We start from the raw sequence: 20,950 nt of genomic DNA, 5'->3' as shown, positions 1-20,950 counted from the left end.
TGTGTGTGTGTGTGTGTGCATGTATGTGTAAATAGTGTGCTCTTGCTGAAAGAGGATGCTTACCAAATGTCAATAAACCAAAGTGGCCAGACAGGTGTCTTATTTAGAGTTTACAATTGCTGTGAGGACACCATGACCACGGCAATTCTTATGAAGAAAACATTTAATTGAGGGGGCTTGCTTACAGTTCAGAGGTTCAGTCCATCATGGCAGGGAGTATGGCAGCATGCAGGCAGATGTGGTACTGGAGCTGAGAGTCCTACATCTTGACTCAGAGTCAACAGAAAGTCCACTGACTCACCTGGCGATATCCTGAGTATATGAAACCTCAAAGCCCACCCCCACAGTGACACACTTCCTCCAGAAGGTGTGGCCCAGATTAAAGGTGTGCTTTCCACTCACAAGGTCTGGATTAAAGGCATGTATCATCCAGCTTCCTCCAACAAGGCCTACTTCCTAATAGTGCCACTCCCTATGAGCTTATGGGATACTACCACACTGGGTCACTCAGTCTTTATTCTTACTGAGGTATTGATCCCTTACCCCAGCCATAGTTGAGAGGATTGTTCAAACCCCAGCAATAACTGTGGACCTGTCTATATTCTCAGAGTTTTGTCATTTTCCTTCATGACTCTTGAAGCTGTAATTAGGAATAATACACATATTTAAAAAAATATTTTGAAACAAGATTTCATTGTATAGACCTGACTGACCTAGAACTTTATGTAGACCAGCCTCAAACTCACAAAGACCCACCTGCCTTAGCCTCTGCCTCTTGAGTACTGGGATTGAAAGTGTTTGCACCCAACCTGGCCCATATTTACAACTTTAGTGTTTTCTTGATGAACCATATACTTAATTATCATGAAACATTCACTTTTATTCCCTCTTTCTCTAGATTTTTTATTCTTATATCATCTCACCAATTCTCTTATGGTTATTTTTTACATTTCTTACCTGTGTCCATCTTTGTGTTTGCAAACACTGTGTGTCTTGTCTTTCTAGGTTTCTTGTGAGCAGCAGGCAGTTGGATCTGCCTTTTCATCTGACAATGTCTGGGTTTTAAATTGGTAATTAGGACATTTATAGTTAATATAATCAGAGTCATGACTCTTCTATCTTGTTGTTTCTTATTTGCACTGTCCACTTTTTGAAGCTGTTGTTGTCAATGTTTTAGTGTTGGGTGATCATAAGCACTGCACTTTTGTTCCCTCCACCATGCCATAGTATGGTGGTGTACTGATTCAATTATTTTTTTAAGTAGCTGACAAATAGAAAAGTATGTTTACTGACATAGTTACTATTTTCAACGTTCTTTATTCCTTTTGATAGATCCAAGTTTCTAGTTAATGTCATTTTATTTTTGCCAGGATCATTTTCTTTAGTCTTTCTTGTAGTGTAGCTCTGCCAAGATTGAATTCTATCAGCTGTGTTTGTCTGCAAGTCTTTGTTTTGCCTTTGTGTTTGGAGGACATGCCACTGAATGTAGAATTCTAGTTTGACCAGATTTTTTTTCTTTTTTACTATTGTAAAGATGTCTTTTATTCATTCCTATGTGCATGACTGTGACAAAAGTCTATGGCTTTGTTATTTTTTTTTCTTTTTTCTTTTTTCTTTTTTATAACAGTTGGAGCAGAATGCATGTCTGAATTTTTTTTTCTGCTTAAGGTTCATTGAAGTTCTTGAATCTGGGTGTTTGTTATTCATCAACTTTGGAAAAAAGTTTTCCTAATATTTCTCTACACATTGTTTCTGCTCTCCTCTGAAATGGTAGCTTCATGTAATCAGTCAGCATAATGCTGTCCCATAAGTTACAGTGGCTGTGTTTACCTGTTCCACAGCCTTTCCCTGTATTTCAGTTTAGAAATGTCCTACCACTCTATCTTCAAGATTACCACTGTTCATTCAATTTTCTGTTAACTCCAACTGGGTTTTTAAATTTCACATTCTGCATTTTTACTTGTAGATACCCATGTGACTTTTTTAAACTATTTTTTGTATCTTCTACTCTTTCCTCCTTGTGTTCACATTTCCCTTCAAGTCCTTGAACATATTACTCATATTAATAAAATTAATTTCATTTTGTTTTAAAATACGTATTTACTTATTCTTCTGTATGTATGTATGATATATGCATGTAAATGGTTTGTCTGTGTACATGTTTTTGTGTGAGGTAGCATATGTGCCATCACATGTCCCCTCTCATGGATTCTCTGCCCTCATGTACACAACCCCCCACACATAAACATACGTATACATAAGTAAAACTTCCTTAAATCTTAAAGAACCCACCACTGTTATTTGCCTTGTATTATGACGTTTCAGCCTGCACATGTATGATGATTGATTTCACTGTTAATTTAACTAGATTTAGAATCATCATGAAAACATGCCAGTGAATGTGTCTATGAGGGTATTTCCAGAGAGTTCTAATGACAAGAGAAGACTCAGTCCAAGTGTGAGCAGCACCATGCCATGGACTATAGTTTTAGACTCAGTCTGAGTGTGAGCAGCACCATGCCATGGGCTGTAGTTCTAGACTCAGTCTGAGTGTGAGCAGCACCATGCCATGGGCTGCAGTTCTAGGCTCAGCCTGAGTGTGAGCAGCACCATGCCATGGGCTGCAGTTCTAGACAGAATAAGAAAGAGGACATGAGCAAAGCACCAAGATTCATCTTTTTATGCTTCAGGACTGTGCATGCAATTTGATAGTCCACTGCCTTGCCTTGCTCACCATGGTGGACTGTATCCCCATAAACCATGAGCAAAGATAAACTCTTTTTCTCAGGCACCTCATTGGAGGAATGAGGAAAGTAACTACTATAATATGGATGGTGTCTTAGTTAAGGTTTCTACTATGATGATAAAACACCATGACCAAAGCAACTTGGGGAATGTCTTAGTTACTCTTCTATTGCTGTGCAGAGACACCATGAACAAAGTGGTTTATAGAAGAGAGCATCTGATTGGGGGCTTGCTTATAGTTTCAGAGAGTTGGACCATGATCACCATGGAAGGTGTAAGGAGCCGCCATTCTAAGATGGCGCTGGCTTCCTGGTAGCCTAGCTGTAAACAACTCCATATTTGGCTATGTTCTCGGGACTACGTGTCCTGTGACCTGTGCATGCACGGGTATGGTAATCGACCTTATGTCCTCAGCCGTGGCCTCACGTGGCTCCCCGTGCTTGCATTCTGGCGGGACCTAATCACAGTATGGCATGTTTGCCTGATTCTCTATATAAGCAGCTGCAGTTTAGTTCTCGGGGCCCCTCACCTCCCGCTCTCCCTTAACCAAGAGGTGCTCCAATAAAGTGTGATCTGAGAAGAATCCTCGAGTGGTGGTCCTTCTTCCTCGCTGGCCGAGGAGCGCGCCGCAACTGGTGCCGAAACCCGGGAAGGAAACTTCGGACACCAGGTGAGGGGTCGAAGAGGATTCAGAACTCAACACACGGAGCGGTGACGTCGGTAAGTTCTCCAGGAACGGTGACGTCAGTAAGTTCGCCAGGAACAGCGACGACGTCGGTAAATTCTCCAGGTATGCTGATTGCTGGGATTAATCCGTTTGTGTTTGCTCTTGTGTTCATTCTTATGACAATTGTTGTCCTTCTTTGCTGTTTTTTACATGCATGTCTTAAGGAAGGACACAATGTGGAAATCATTAGAGAGGGACGCAAAGCATTAAGCAAGCACCAGGATAGTCTATCAGAATCAGACTTTAAAGGGGAGAACTTAAGTAGGCCTAAAAAGAAGTAAGAAAAGAGTAAAGAAAAGGAAAATAAAGAAAATAAGCCAGAAAAGGAAGGAAATTCAGAGAAGAAAGGGAACCCTTTTTATCCAGTATTGGAGGAATTTGCAAAACTTGATTTATCTGATAATGAATTAGATTCAGATGAGGAGGAAAATTTAGAGAAAGCTGCAGCTGAATATGAGGAAGAGAGATATGGGTGGCAGCGACCCCCTCCTTATAATGTTTCTGCTGGGGTGAATGTGGAACCAACGGTGCCTTCGGGACCACATCCACCCCCGGCAACACCTTCATATCTGCAAACAGGTGGAGGTTGTCATTTTATCAGGAGAGACACCTGGGCGCGGCTAGCGTCCTCGTTTCCAGTTTTTGAAGACCCACAATCAAACAATAGATATCATGAACCTGTGCCTTATAAACAATTAAAAGACCTGGTAGAGGCTGCTCGAGCTTATGGAGTAACAGCCAGTTCCAGAATGGTTTCCGAGCAGCGAATTTGTCTAAACAGTTGTCCAGTTATCTTATAGGAAATTGGTCCGGAGAATTTGAAGAGACTCTGGAGAAACTGAGAGTGGCAGTGGTGACCATCAACTCTACACGAGTGGACCTCAGCATGGCAGAGGGACTGTCCTCCTGGATTGCCTCTACCTTTTCCCTGTTTAAAGAATGGGTGGGAGTGGATATATTTTTGGCATGCTGCCTTGGAGGATGAGTGTTTTGTCTGTGGTTGGTCTGCCGTTTGCAAGCACGTACAAAAAAGGACAAGGTCATTATCACTCAAGCATTAGCCGCTTTGGAGTGTGGCTCCTCCCCCCAGATCTGGCTTTCTGCCTTAAAGAAACCTAATATCCACACAGCCTTTGCCCCCCCAGGACTGGTTAGTCCATTGCACTCAGGAAGGTGTGTGGACAATTGTTGCACGCATAGCCTTTGCACCCCAGGGACTGGTTGGTCCATTGCACTCGGGAAGGTATGCAGGCAATTATGCAGTTAACTCATCCTCGATCGGTCAACACATCATGAGGTGGGGACCTGATTGGATGACATATTTGTGTTGGTATTCAATTAATAAAGAGGGGGGAGATGTAAGGAGCCGCCATTCTAAGATGGCGCTGGCTTCCTGGTAGCCTAGCTGTAAACAACTCCATATTTGGCTATGCTCTCGGGACTACGTGTCCTGTGACCTGTGCATGCACGGGTATGGTAATCGACCTTATGTCCTCAGCCGTGGCCTCACGTGGCTCCCCGTGCTTGCATTCTGGCGGGACCTAATCACAGTATGGCATGTTTGCCTGATTCTCTATATAAGCAGCTGCAGTTTAGTTCTCGGGGCCCCTCACCTCCCGCTCTCCCTTAACCAAGAGGTGCTCCAATAAAGTGTGATCTGAGAAGAATCCTCGCATGGTGGTCGTTCTTCCTCGCTGGCCGAGGAGCGCGCCGCAGGAAGGGAACTGGGTGAGGGGCAGACCTGATCCATAGGCAGGAGGCAGAGAGAGACACTGGGTCTGACTTGGGCTTTTAAAACCTCAAAGCCCACCCACAATGACACACCTCCTCCACAAGGCCACACCTCCTAATCCTTCCCAAACAGTCCACCAGCTGGGAACAAAATACTCAAATAAATATACGAGTCTCTGGGGGTTATTCTCATTCAAGCCACTACAAGGAGGAAAGGGTTTATTTCACCTCATAGCTCATAGTTCATCACTGAGGGAGGCCAGGGCAGGAACTAGAGCAGAAGCCAGAGAGGAATGCTGCTTACTGACTTGCTTCTCCTGGCTTGCTCAGCTTGCTTTTTCATAGTATACAGGACCACCATCCCGGGGGCCTCCCACACCAATCATCAATCAAGGAAATATACCAGAGGCTTGCCCACAGGCCAGTCTGTTGGAGGCATTTTCTCAGCTGAGGTTTCTTCTTCTAAAAGGACTCTAAGGACTCTAGCTTGTTCGAGTTGACATAAATCTAGCCAGCACACATAGCTTCTAATTCAGCAAAAGTCCAAACTGTGTCTTATTTTGATACACACCTTTTCAGATTCTCTTGGTTTGTCACCGTTAGCGCATTGCTAGGGAGAGTCATCTCCACAGCGGACTTCTTAGGTTCTTCCCAAACAGCACCTTTCCCATGGCTGCCCCATTGCTGAGGTATCTCCCTGGAGCCCTTAAATCAACAATCACTTGTATTTCTGAGGCTAGATTTTTCAACTATAAAATGAGAATTTCGATAGTAATTAGTAATGCAATTAATTATAGTGATAATCTAACCATAAGTTTGCTGGGGTGTTAAATGCCAATAACTTAATAGGAAGCACACTGTGAGCCACTCAGAATGTTCCAAATATTTATGTTTATTATTAATATTTCATACACTAAAAATACCACTGCTCTCTCTGGTCTTCTTGCCATTCACACATATGTGAACACTTCGAGAATGTGTTAGCAGTTAAGGGAGGGACGGGCTGCTCTGGCATTGGAGGAGTATTTTTAAATTTTGATTTAATTTTTACGGTATGGGAGTTTTACCTGTAAGTATGTCTGTGAATCATGTGCATTCCAGGTGCCCAGGGAGACCAGATAGGGGCATTGGATTCCCTAGGATTGGAGTTACAGACCATTGTGAGCCATTGTGTGGGTGCTGGGAATCAAACCTGGGTCCTCTGGAAGAGCAGCCATTGTTCTCAACTGCTGAGAAATCTTTCCATCCCAGAGGATGCTGGAAATGCTTTGAACATAATGCACAGTCAATTTCCATGGCCAGCCCAGGTCGGGGACATAGGCGCAGAGACCGGGAGTGTTATCTCCAGGAATCATGTGCGAGTCCAGACCTCAGGTAGCTTGAGGTTGCTGTAGGAGTCTAAAGCCTGTCTCCATCATTAGGCTCTTGGATCTGGTGATCCCAGAGTCGATGTTTTGAAAGGACTTTGGATGATTCTGGAACATTGGCCTGTAATGTTCTGTGACTTTTGATTTGAGGTTTAGTGATCCTGTACCATTTTACACCCACTGTATTCTGAAAGCTGGACTTGTAATATGTGATACTGAAAACTCAGCCCCAAAGAAATCCCTCTGATTGTGGCCATTTGGCTGTCAGAATGAGCTATAGTGATTCTGCATAATTTCAGTGTTTTAGAAGAATTTTGTATTAGTCTGAAAGCCAATTGTACAAAATGTTTATTGCAATTTTCTGTACACCTTGGCCTCTCGATTCTAGTATGCAAGCATCTCAGAGATGATTCTTTAGAGTCTTATATATTTCTGAACATTTGATCAAAAGATTATCACGTGCTTGGGAAGGGTGGGTTTCGTGCTTCTGCATCTTGGCTGAGAAGACTCTTACGCCATCTGGAACATGGCTTGAAGGACTGTTATCTAAGTCCAGAATGTTGGCCCACGTACATCTTGTGTGACTCAGATTCCTTGACCTCCATAGCTCAGGGTTCAGCCCTGGAGCCAGCGTGGCTATGACCCAGGTTTGGAACACTGCCTGCAACAACGTGATGTGCTTTCCATCTAGGCTGTCAATCAGCCTTTGCATGCCAGCGGCCACGGGCTGACTTTTCATGTCTGCTCTTTCTTGCATTCTTGATCACAGACCACTTGTCGGCAGCTGTGCCCTCAGCTACCAGAGATAAAAACCAAATTTCTCAACCATTTCTGCCGCTGTGCCTGTGCTTTTTCAGAGTCCTGGCCACTCATCAGGTCATCAGGCAGTGTGACGCCCACGCCATAATTTTCTTGTTTGGTTTGGTTTGGTTTTCAAAGCGGGTAGCGTAGGTAGCCTGGGATGCTCTCAACCTCTCTGTTGCTTTTCCTCAGCCTCCTGAGCACTGGGGTTACAGGCGGGGGCCACTCACCACTCCTGGCCCTCACTAGTGTTCTTACTGGCCCAATAGCTGAACGTTGGGAATTTTGAAACTCAAGATTCTCTTTAGTGAGGGTTATAGTTAGAAATGTTCCTTCATTCATAAATGATTTTCACAAGATAGGATTCTAAATTATAAAAGTCAATAAACCAATGGCATGTAAACAAAAGTGATGAGATATCCTCCATAAAATATCCACCTACAGCAGTGATTCCAACCTTCCTTATACTGTGACCCTTTCATACAGTTCCTCATGTTGTGGTGACCCCAACCATACAATTACTTCCATTGCTACTTCAGTTATGAATCATAATGTAAATATCTGTGTTTTCTGATGTTTTCCAATGGTCTTAGGTGACCCCTGTAAAAGGATTGTTCAACCCCCAAAGAGGTCACAGCCCACCAGTTGAGAAATGCTGATCTAGAGAAACTATATTTTTCTGTCCATTATCTTTGTGTGGTGATGTGAACAAGAATGGCCCCCATAAACACATATATTTTAATGCTTAGCCACGATAGAGTAGCACCATTTGAAAGGATTAGAAGGATTAGGAGGTATGGCCTTGTCAAAGAAGATGTGTCACTAGGGATGGGCTTTGAGGTTTCAAAAGCCCATGCCAAGTCCAGAGTCTCTCTTTCTCTCTCTCTTGCTATGGGTCAGGATATAGCTCTCACCTATGGTTCCAGTACCTACCTGATGCCACCATGCTCCTTGCTGTGATGATAATGGACTAAACCTCTGCAACTGTAAGCAAGCCCCCGGTTAAATGCTTTCTCTTATAATAATCGCCTTGGTCATGGTGTCTCTTCACAGCAATAGAATGGTGACTAAGACACCTTGTTGGTGGTGATGTGTAGCCACTGAACCATCCAATGGCACAATCAGAGAAGCCATGGATGGCAGAGCATCAAAAGCAAAAAAGCCTGAGCTTCTGACACTGTGGGATGTCAACCCCCAACCCCCATGACAGGAGAGACTTGAGCGGCTTCAGCCAAGATCTCTTAGGTTGGATCTCATGTTGCTCATGGGCAAGCCTAATCTATTGTTTAAATCCAGGAACAGTGAACAGTTCTGAAGACTTAGTCCCAGCCATCCTGCCATTGTGGCTGATGAATCTCATGAGATCCACATGTGTTAGTGCACCAGATTATCTGTAGCCAATTTAGCAAAGCTTCTCCTGTCTCAAAGAGAAGAAACCAAGAACTACATTTCCCACAGTCCCCTCAGTGTGGCTCTGAATTCACTTTGCCCAGGAGGGGCACTTACATGAGAGGTTGAGGGTGATGCTGATGCCCTTATCCTTGAATAGCACAGCGGACTCTGGTTGTTATGCCTTTTGACATAGGTTGATCAACTCTAGCCTATAAATACACTACTTGTCTGTGAAAAATCAGGTTTTATTGGGACAAAGCTATGTTTACATAATGTCTATATCTTTTAAGCTATTTACAGAAAAGTTGAGTAGCTGCTAGAGATGATATATAAGTTGCAAAGCTTAAATATTCATATTCTGCTTTTTTTTCCAAAAAGAAAGTTTGCAGGCCCCAGCAGTTTGAGACCTGTTATAGAGCACGCATTTGGAACTTAGTATTGGGTATTGGCTGTCTGGTGTGGGGAGGAGAGTCTGGTACATGGGGCAGAAGCCATGTGGCAGGAAGTGTCTCTAAGTAGGAAGTCCCACATTTGCTTGCACTGCTCTCCTATAGTCAGAGAAATGCAGAATTTTGCTTTTTTTCCCCCTCTAGTATTAATCTGATCTCTCCAAACACTATGCAATGGATAACAAAAGCAAGAGTTTAATCTCTCTCTGTCTTTGTCTCTGTCTGTCTGTCTCTCTGTCTCTCTGTCTCTCTCTCTTTCCTCTTTGTCTTCTAACTGTATAAAATAATTTATCTTCTTGTGGGTCCAAGAACATTCAGGTGTGAAAGGGTGAGGGTTCACAGGCTGACCCCTCACTGAAGATCTCCAGGCGTTTCGTGGTGGCTGAGAAGGGAAGAAGCTTTCTCCAGTGGTGAAGCCACAGGTAAGCTGCCCATGCTCCTGAAAACAAAACAAAACAAAAAAAAAACTTAGTTAACTTGCCAGGTCATAAAAAAGGAGGGGAGGAGTAGAAGTGGAGCCAGGTGGGAAGAGAAGAGGTCAGCAGAAGTGGAGGGGGACCAAAAAGGGGTGATGGGGATGGAAGGACCAAACACATTATCTGCATGTATGAAAATGTCACAATGAAACCCGTTATTAATAAGTCATCATTTATTTTCTTCAAGCTATGTTTGATTTCATTAGATAAAAATATGTGGGCGTAGTAGCAGGACATGGAGTGTGGAGGCTCCCTCAACAGGTCACTATGTGGAAGTCCTGGGTGTTTCCCTGGTGTCCACTGCTAAAGTCTGGGGCTCTTTTAATTTGCAAAGGATCCACATTGTCCCAGATGATTTACCTACTCCAGGTTCTTTGGTAAACCCTAGCCTTTAGGTTCCCATTAGATGATGGAGCTGCAGAGAGAACTCTTAGTGATAAAGCCTAGCCTTGGGTTCCCTCTAGATGATGGACCTGCAGAGAGAACTCTTGGTGATCAAGCCTAGCGTTTGGGTTCCCTCTAGATGACAGATTTTTACCTGGAAGAGAGAACTCTTGGGTTCATGAATAATCTAGGAAGTCAACTCTCTCCATACTCTGGACAGTGATCCAAGTCCCTTCCTGAGGGGGTTAGCTATCATTCCAACAGCCTGAAGGCTCTCCCAGACCTGGGTCTCACTCTCTTGGATGAAGAAGAACAGCCAGGGCTCCTCATTGCTCTTAGGGGAGCAGGGTTACAGCTGCATAAGTTGGACAACATCATCTCATGCAAAGACTGAACGTATGGAACACCTCCAGTAACTTACTATATCCAAAAATTGCCAGCAGCTGTTGAGTGTAGGTATTTCCCTGTTTGCCCACAGTTGACTGGGAGCTGTAGAGAGCTGCTGCTGGCCAGCGGGGCATGAGAGCATCACCCTGGACCTCCCTAGCCCAAGCAGAGACCAAAATTCAAAGCTTGAAGCACAGTTTCTATTGCACCACATAAAGTTAAACTATCATGGTCGGACCACCATGAGCTGCTGATGGTCTGTAACTTATTATTAGTAATTATTGTTTTATGTGCATCGATGTGTTTGCCTGCATGTATGTATGTGTATCGTGTATGTGTACAGTGCCTACAGAGGCAAGAAGAGGATGGCAGATTCCTGGAACTGGAATTATAGACAATTGTGAGCCACCCTGAGTGTGCTAGGAATTTGTAGTAGTTTGAATGTAATTGGCCCCCATAATCTCATGGGGGGGCACTATTAGGAGGTGTGGCTTTGTCAGAGTGGGTATGGCCTTGTTGGAGGAGGTGTGTCACTGTGGGGGCGGGCTTTGAGGTTTCCTGTGTTCAGGTTACCACCCAGTGTCTCAGTCGACTTCTTGCCTGCAAGATGTAAGACCCTCAGCTCCTCCTCCAGCCACATCTGCCTGCTCACCGCCATGCTCTCCACTGTGATGATAATGGACTGAACCTCTGAACTGTAAGTGAGCCCCCTCAATTTGATGTTTTCCTTTATAAGAGTTGCTGAGGTCATGGTCTTTGTTCACAGCAATAAAAACTCTAACTGAGACAGAATTGAACCTGGGTCCTCTGAATGAGAAGCCAGTGTTCTTAACTGTTGAGCCATATCTCCAGACCCCTGTAATATATTTTTATAAGAACAACTGAGTTTCCCAAAAGGAATAAAATTATTGAAAAGACTGACATTCTTTTGCAGTTTTGGAAACTGCTTTGAAATGTGTCTTTAATAGCAGAGAGCTAAAGCCTCCTGTTTGCTTTGAAAGTCAATCTATTGTGACATGTGCTAGTTGAAGTATGTTAGGAAACTCAAGCTTTGCATAGATAGTAATTGGAAAGGGGAAGTTTTGTTTCACTTTTTGCTTTTTGGGGTGCTGGGGATTGAACCCAGGGCATTGCATACGTCAAACACATGTTCTACCACTGAGCTCCATTTCTGACCCCAGAAAGATTATTTTAGAGGCTGTTTTACTTTGTTTTGTTTTGAGACAGTGTTTTGCTGTGTGGTCCTGGCTGTCCTGGAACTCACTATGTAGACCAGACTGGCCTCAAACTCAGAAATCCGCCTGCCTCTGCCTCCTGAGTGCTGGGATTAAAGGCATGTACCACCACCACCCATTGTGAAGATTTTATTTTTTTAATTGGTGTGTATATGTGTGTATGTACATATGCTTGTGTGATGCATGCGTGTGGGTGCAGATGCATTTACCTGTACATGTGTCCAGTAGAAGTCAGAAGTCAATGTTGAGTGTTTTTGTTTTGCTTTGTTTTACTGATTTTTCTTGAGATAGGATCTCTCACTGAACCTGGAGCTCACCATTCTCGCTTGGCCCACGAACCAGTCTAACCTATCCACTCGTCTCCATCACCCAACATATAAAGTCCATAGGGACTAGAGATTTGAACTCAGGTCCTCATGATTGTTTGGCCAGTACTTTACCCACTGAGCCACCTCTCCCACCCTACTCTAGAAGCCTTTAAAGATGACTGTGGATACTCTGTGTGCCAAAGCTCGCCAGTGAATGGATCTTAGACATTAGCTGTAACATAAAGTCTGGTAGGATGTGCTTTCCAAACAGCTACATTAAAATCTGTTTGTCACCCTCACACTTTACATGGATCTTTGCCTGTTTGTGATTTCCAAACCTCACATATTGATCATTTGGAAAATATTGGTTCACTGCATCTTGTAGGCCTTCCAAATGTTAACACACTTCACTACAGAGTACATTTTTTAAAAATTTCTTGACATCATAACCCATCACAAAGTATTGGGAAGCTGTCGGTCTTATAGCGGCAAATATAAAGTTTTCCCAAATTCTAATTTGCCCTTGAAATATTGCATTTTGTAGTTGGCAAAAACATTGTCAGTTATTTTCTTTGGAATGTAGGATCATTGAATTTATTTTCAAGATAGTATCTGCCAAAATACCCAACTCAGAATAACTATAGTTTGCCTTCCCAGTAAAACACTATTCCATAAAAGAACAAAATGTCTAGTTTATCTCACCATCAAACAGTCCATATGAAGCTCTCATTTTCAGAAGGCAACTGTGATAGCCTTGCATGAAGCAGAACTAATGGATGTGGGCAGGGGACATAGCTCAGATGGCAGAGCATTTGCCCACCAGGCAAGAGGCCCTGGATGTGCTTCCCAGCACCTCAGAAACCAGGTGTCTTAGTTAGGGCTTCTATTGCTGCTCACAAAACATCATGACCAAGGTCACTTATAAAAGAAAGTATTGAATTGGGCTTACAGTTTCAGAGGGCTGGAATCCGCGATGGCAGAGTAAAGGCCTGGCGGCAGGAACAGGAGAGAGCTCACATCTGATCAGTAAGCAAGAACCAGAGCAAAGCACTGGGGAATGGCATGGGCTTTTGAACTCCGAAAGCCCACCCTAGTGACACCCCCCCCAGCAAAGAACACACCTCCAAATCCTTCCCCAACAGTTCCACCAGCAGGGGACCAAGTATTCTAACATATATGAATTTGTGGGGACCATTCTCATTCAAACCATTCTGCAGAGCATATAATCGAGCATTCAAGAGGTGGAGGCAGAAGGATCAACAGTTCCAGATCAGCCTTGGTTAACAGGAAGCTTGAAACCAGCCTGGACTACTTGATTCTCTCTCTCTCTCTCTCTCTCTCTCTCTCTCTCTCTCTCTCTCTCTCTCTCACACACACACACACACACACACACACACACACACACACACACACACACACTGAATTATTGATGCTTTTCTGCCATGTTGTCACAGTGGGTCAAAATATTCAACAACCATTTAATTGATGGTCAATTGCAGGGTGAGAGGTTGAGACAGGGTCTCTCTACATAGCCCTGGCTATCCTGAAACTCATTTTGTAGCCCAGGCTGGCCTTGAACTCACAGAGATCTGCCTGCCTCTGGCTCCTGAGTGCTGGGATTAAAGGCTCGCAACATTTTACCCAGCGATGGTCAATTTTTAAATTTCTTTAAAAATTATTTTTACTGCTTCTGTGGGACATCCTTGAGTAAAATGGGGTGGTTGCTTAGGACAGTGGTAGAAACACTATCAGTACTGCCGGTCAGCACATCTGCTGCTGCTGTCCTTTTCATGCTAAGCCACCAGCTGTGTTCCTGACCTTTGCATCTGCACACAGCACAAAAAAGGGGGGCAGGATAATGTCTTCGGTGTTTTACAAAAATACCCATGACTTTTCAGGTTCTCTGAAAAATCCCAGCAGCCCCCAGCATTCTGTAGCCAGCTATTCGAAAATCATTGATCTGTTTACACTTTAATAACTAAGTCCCATTTCATGGTTTCTGGGTTCTCACTCTGCCTTGAACAAAAGACTCTGCTTTATCAGCATGCATATGTTTTAGTTTTCAAAAATTACATTTATTTATTTATTTATTATTTATTTATTTTACATGTGTGTCTGTGTGCGTGTGTGTGTTTGAGCACACATGTACCATATCACATGTGTGGAGGTCAGAGGACAACTTGTGGAAACTGTGTGGGTCTCAGGGGTTGAACTTTGCTTGTCAGACATGGCACCGAATGCCTTTATCCACCGAGCTCTCTCCCTGGCCCATGAGGCCACTTCCTGGCCGTGCATGGAAGATCTCAAACGATACAGATCTCATCCTCCCACTTCAGGCTGATCGACCCTTGGCTCCTTCAGTTCCAAGCTCAAGCGTCCCATACCGCTTCTGAACTGCCTTCAAATCTCTTTGCTACCCTCCCTGCCAAGGAATTCCAAGGGACAGCTGTTATGTGTGCATCTCCACGTCACTCCTGATGGTCACTCCAGCCTCCGTTCTTCACTGCCACCATGGGACCTCCAAGTGAAAGCCACATCACTCAAAACTTTTCTAACATTCAGATTTCCATGCTAGGAAGCATTGAGATTGAACTGTACTACCAACTCCACACTGTAAGACTCCTGGCTTACACTACCCTCCACTCCATCCAAAGGGAGAGATACTCATGGACACCCCAGCCACTTGAGGCTCCACCCCAATACCAGGCTTCATAGATGCAAGCTGGATAGCCATAGAAACTGGCCATTGACTCTTAAAGCTACTGTCCCAAAGGGTTAATGGTCACTTCTGATCACATGTCATAGGTCAATGCAGGTCATACAAGCAGAGTTGTGCATTGCTACTATAGGCCAAGGCAGGAGAAAAAATTTTTTTCAGTTCATTATTGTGTGTGTTGGTGTTGGGGGCATTTGCATGCCATGGCCTGCATGTGGAGGTCAGAGGAAACTTCGAGGAATCGGTTCTCACTTCCTCCACGTGGTCATCAACCTTGGCAGCAAGCACTTTTGACTGATGAGCCGTCTCTCCTGCCCTGGACAGTTATTCCTGGGACAAAGTATCTGATGAAAGCAGCTGAAGGCGGGAAGAAGGGTTTATTTTGGCTCACAGTTCTAGGGAACGCAGTCCATCATGGCGGGGAGAGGACTCAAGCTGCTGCTCTCGCTGCTCCCACACTTGGAAAACAGAACAATGGATGTGGGTGCTCAGCTCGCTTTCTCTTTATTCAGCCATAAAATGATGCTGCCCACATTTGGGGTGGGTTTCCCTCCTTGATGAGCTCAACTTAGATAAGCCCTCTCAACATATGCCCCATGCCTTGTTTCTGGGGTGATTCTAAATTCCATCAAGTTGATGATCAAGATTAACGGTCACCGGCAGGATCTTACTCAGCTCGGGTTTGTGTTGAACTCGCTCTATAGGTGTGCACATTTGCTTTCTATTGCTGTGATAAACCAGCATGACCAAAAGCAACCTGGGGAGGAAAGGGTTTATTTCTTCTTACAACTCTCTGGTCACACTCCATCACAGAGGGAAGTCTTGGCAGGAAGTGGAGACAGGAACTGAAGCAAAGCCATGGAGGAATGGTATTTACTGACTTGCTCTCCAAGGCTCACTCAGCTTGCTTCCTTATATAACCCAAGACCATCTTCCCAGCAGCGGCATGGCACACAATGTGCTGAACACTCCTACATCGGTCAGCATAAGAAAATGCCCCACAGACATGAGCACAGACCGACCTGATGGAGGCAATTCCTCGCTTGAGGTTTCCTCTTCCCAGATGACCCTCTCTTGTGTCAAATTGGCAAAAAAAAAAAAAAAAAAAACTAACCAGCACAGTCGCCAAGGATGACTGTTCTAGTTGGGGTTTCTCTTGCAGTGATAAAACACCATGACCAAAGCAACTTGGGGAGGGAAAGGTTTATTTAGCTTACTCTTCCACATCACTGTTCATCATCAAAGGAAGTCAAGACAGGAATTCATGAAGGGCAGGAACCTGGAGGCAGGAGCTGATGCAGAGGCCATGGAGGAGTGCTGCTTACTGGCTTGCTTCTTTTAGCTTGCTCAGCCTGATTTCTTTTTTTTTTTTTTTTGGTTTTTCGAGACAGGGTTTCTCTGTGTAGCTTTGCACCTTTCCTGGAGCTCACTTGGTAGCCCAGGCTGGCCTCGAACTCACAGCGATCCGCCTGGCTCTGCCTCCCGAGTGCTGGGATTAAAGGCGTGCGCCACCACCGCCCGGCTTCAGCCTGATTTCTTATAGAACCCAGAACCACCAGCTCAGGCATAGCTCTATCCACAATGGGCTGGGCCCTCTCCCATCAGTCATTCATAAACAAAGTGCCTTACAAGCTTGCCTATATGATGCCTACAGCCTGATCTTACAAAAGCTTTTTTTTTTTTTTGTTTTCTTCTCTAGTTTTTCAAAACAGGGTTTCTCTCTGTAGCCCTGGCTGTCCTGGAACTCACTCTCTAGACCAGGCTGGCCTTGAACTCATAGAGATTCTTCTGCCTCTGCCTCTGCCTCTGCCTCTGCCTCCTGAGTGCTGGGACTAAAGGCATGTTCCACCACCACCCAGCTGGCATTTCTTAATTAAGGTTCCCTCCTCTCAGACGACTTTGGCTTGTGTCAAATTGCCATAAAACTATGCAGCACAATGACCTTGATTTTCTTTTTCCCCTGCCTCCACCTTGGCCTCTGAGATTATGAACATGGAACACCATACCTGGGCTTCATGCATGCTAGGCAAGCATACTACCAACTAAGCTTACGTACCCTTCTTCTGCTCCCCAAACAGGAATCTTTTCTACTATCTCTAACACCTTCCCAAAGGCTAGGAATAGTTTCTTTATTATCTCTGCTCCCTGTGATAGTCACTGATGGCACGTGACCATTGGATGATGCTCAGCAAACCAGACATGGAATAAGAAGCTCCCTGCCCAGACCTCTCCTGGGGTGTCAGAGTCCATGGTGGAGCAAATAAACATTCGCTGTCAAAGCAATGCAGATACAAACAATATCAAGAAGGTCAGTGGAGACAACACCAGAAGATTCCAGAAGCCAGAAATCCCCATGCAGCATTCCGCCAGCTTAGTCAGACCCTGTGTGCTCCCAACACTGGCTCCCACTCACTGGCTCTGTGACCTTGAGTAAGTCCTATCCCCAGTGCGGCCTTCAGCATGTTCACTTGAAAAGATAGATGATGTGAGTGGAAATTTCCCGAACAGTGGTTGGCTGGGCAGTGTCTCTGCATCCTGGACCAGCGCCTACGGCTGAGTCACAGCTGCTCTCAGCATCCTTCTCGGACTGCGCAGGGTCAGAGCATTGTTTGTCTTGGTGTCTGAACTCATTCCTGACATTGCAGACACAGACTGCGATCAACCGACCGAGGGCTGGTGCTTCCCTACCCTAGACTTCCTGTCCTTCCTCCCCTCACCCCAGGGGCTTGTGGGAATGACTTAAAAACACAAATTGAAGGCCAGTGGGGGCAATTTCCCAAGGCAGAGTCCAGGACTCCCAGGAAACTGCTCCTGTTCCCTTCCCAGGGTCCATCCCATGTCATGACTGGACTTAATCACCCCCTGGAGACCCTGGGAGCTCCTTCAGAGGAAGGCAGACATTTCCCACCTGTTCTTCTTGCCCTGGTCTCTCCCTTCGCTCCTTATCCATCTGACAGCTGGGCCTTTGCAGCTGGGGCTCACCCATCCTTGGCCCAGCTTTCCCTAACTAGTTCCCACCACACGGTGTTCTCCCCCGGAAGTGTGCTCTCCTGCGTGGAACGTTCTCCTGTCTGTCTAAGGGGCATCCCAGGCACCACCAGCCCCCCCACACCACTCCTTTCCTCAGGCTCTGCAGCCACACAGTTATATTACATAGTGCTTAAGGACAAAAGTGCTAACAGCCCTTGTGGAACTCACATTCCATCTCTACCTCCCCCCAAAGTCTCTCTCTCTCTCACTGTGTGTGTGTGTGTGTGTGTGTGTGTGTGTGTGTGTGTGTGTGTGCATGTGTGTGTATGTGGTGGGGGCTCTTCATCAAATCCCTCTATGGACCCTTCCATCAGCTGTGAACATACTGAGCCTCCCAGGGCCAGCAGGCTCTGATCCAGTACTGGAACACAGAACCTAGAACTCCATCCATGCCCTCAAGGAGCCCTCTTTCAGTAAGGGAGAGAAGAGGACAAGTTGATGTTTAGACACTGTGGGACATGAACACACAGAACTATGTCTCTATAGCATGAACAAGGGCACCACACCGACCCAATCCTAAACTCTCTGAGGATAGGGACTTCCCTGGATAGTGCCACCAGCTGAGGGCCAATCACTCCAATTCTTGAGACTAAGGAGGATTTTACATTCAAACCATAACAATACCATACCTGGACCTACTACAAGATCTTCTCCGTCCCCCCCCCCCCCCCCCCCGTCTTGCTCCATTCTGTCTTCCCAGCTACCTGGGGTGTGGGAGGGCCCACAAGCCTGGCTGTGAACTATGTTGCCTCCAGAGTACCAAGAGACCTAGCAAGGCCTGGTTCCTTCACAGGGCACTGCGCCAGGGGCAGCAGCCCATCTTTTATTTTGGAGGGGACATCCCAGCACACCTCTTTAGTGCCAAGCCCCTTAAGCTTCACTGAAGTGTCTGGTCCCTGAACTTGGTAGTTCCCAGAATGCACATGACTCACTGAGGCCTCTAGTCCTCCTGTCTCTGGCCTGCCCTGCCCAATCAGCCTGGCATTGTCCACGGACTGGAGCCATGTGGAATGACTGCCTCATGGTCACCTACTGGCTGCATGATGGTGGTGGAGGAGAACTCTACAGTCCTGGAGTGGCACCGTGATTCATTTTGTCTTGATGCCTGTAAATGAGTTATCGGCCAATAGCTTTATCGTCTTTTGTCTTATAACTGAGCTAGAAAAGAACTTATTCACCAATCAGTGCCTGGTACCTGGACCTGAGTCTTATTAATCCTCTCTAACAGTGACCCTGAAAGGTTTGTGGGGTCAGGGGAGTAACAATGAGACAGATTACTGGGGAGTGATGAGTTTATGACAAAAATCATTAACACTGTGGACAGATAGACACAGTTCAGGCCCCGGTACTAGAGACAGGCAGTATGAGGGGGTCTCTGTAGAGATGAATCAGAGGCCCTGTGGCAGGATGGGGCAGATTTCACAGAAAGATCCAGACTCTCTGATTCCCAGGGAAGCAGGTGGGGTGCAGGATGTGTGTCCCGTACTTCCTTTGACTCAAGCTCACTTCCCAGGTGAGAGATCCGCCCCAGGAGACTGTTAGCTAGGGCACTGGCATTCTTGGTAGGGTGCCTCTGGGCTCTGTGAGGGGGAGGCTGCTTCCTGGACTCAGACATTACTTTCTTACAGATCGCATCCTGGGGTCGGTACCTTGGTGGGTTACACACTCTGTCCTTGGAAGTCAGCAAGTCCCAGTCTCCTGCCCCAAGGTAGGAACCAGGGTCCTCAGGCTGGCACTCTGTTACTGGGGTTGTTAGAGTCAGAGCCCTGGTGATAGTCAAGGCTCAGCCATCGGTCCCCCACAGTCCAGTTCAAGAGATAAGTAATAGAAGGGGGCAGAAAAGAAGGTTTACTCAACCTGCCTGTGGTGGTTGAGCAGGAATGGATCCCATAGACTCATGTGTTAGAATGCTTGGCGCACAGGAAGTGGCACTATTAGGAGGTGTGGCCTTGTTGGAGGAAGTGTGTCACTGTGGGGGCGGGCTCTGAGGTGACATATGCCCAAGCCATGTCCAGGGGGACACAGTCACTTCTGTTGCCTGAGGATCAAGATGTACAGCTCTCAGCCCCTTCTCGGGCATCATGTCTGCCTGGATGCCACCATGTCCCACCGTGAGGATAATGGACTAAACCTCTGAAACTGTAAGCCAGCCCCAATCCAATGTTTTCCTTTATATGAGTTGCTGTGGTCATGGAGTCCCTTCACGGCAATAGAAAACCTAAGACACTGACTATATTGGGAAAAGGAACAGAGAGGCCCAGTGACCCTGCCCCATCCCAAGTTCATCTGCAGGGGTCTGACACCTAGCATAGGTTCAGCTTTAGATAGAAGGTTAGAGGTATGCATTGTTTTTTGTTTTTGTTTTTGTTTTGTTTTGTTTTGTTTTTTGTTTTTTCGAGACAGGGTTTCTCTGTGTAGCTTTGCGCCTTTCCTGGAACTCACTTGGTAGCCCAGGCTGGCCTCGAACTCGCAGAGATCCACCTGCCTCTGCCTCCCGAGTGCTGGGATTAAAGGCATGCGCCACCACCGCCCGGCTAGAGGTATGCATTGTTAAACCATCAAGGTGTGATCATGCTGCCCATCATCTCCACTGCCAAGTGGTTTGACAGATGGTCAGACTGTGTGTAATCTCTTTCCTGGAGACGAGTTCCTCTCTAGCCGGCAGCGGGCTTCAGCCTTTTCCTGCCCAGCATGGAATTCCCAGGGAAATACTGATTTCTTGGAGACCATTGTCTCCGTAGTCTGGTAACCAAAAGGAGGCTCTTTGGAATAGCTTTGTTCCCACCAGGTTACAACCCCCACCTGAAAGACCTGGAGCCACTTGCTGGCTTGTGATCCAGGATGACCCCCTCCTCAGAAATGCCTGCCTCTGGGCCTTCTTCCTTCACTCCCTAACTTTTTTTGGGGGAGAGGTGGAATTCACTCACCTATTTTTGGTTTTTGTTTTTACTGATGTGGAAAAGGCACATGGCATTGTGCGTTAGGCATCCTGCGCATGAGTACAGTTTACATCTCGCTCCTCTTTTTGCCCCCCACTCAGGCAGACACGGGTGGTAAGTTCAATTCTTTGTGTGGGATTGTGACTTAGAAGATATCTCCCATCTGGCTGCAGTCACTTTCCAATGCTAACATTCCCGAGGAAGAGGGAGGACTCCCTTCCTTCTTCTCCCTCCTCCTCCCCCTCCTCCTCCCTCCTCCCTCC

This window comes from Peromyscus maniculatus, chromosome 7, assembly GCF_049852395.1.
Source record: "Peromyscus maniculatus bairdii isolate BWxNUB_F1_BW_parent chromosome 7, HU_Pman_BW_mat_3.1, whole genome shotgun sequence".
NCBI lineage: Eukaryota > Metazoa > Chordata > Mammalia > Rodentia > Cricetidae > Peromyscus > Peromyscus maniculatus.
Note: the sequence above shows the minus strand (reverse complement) of the source record.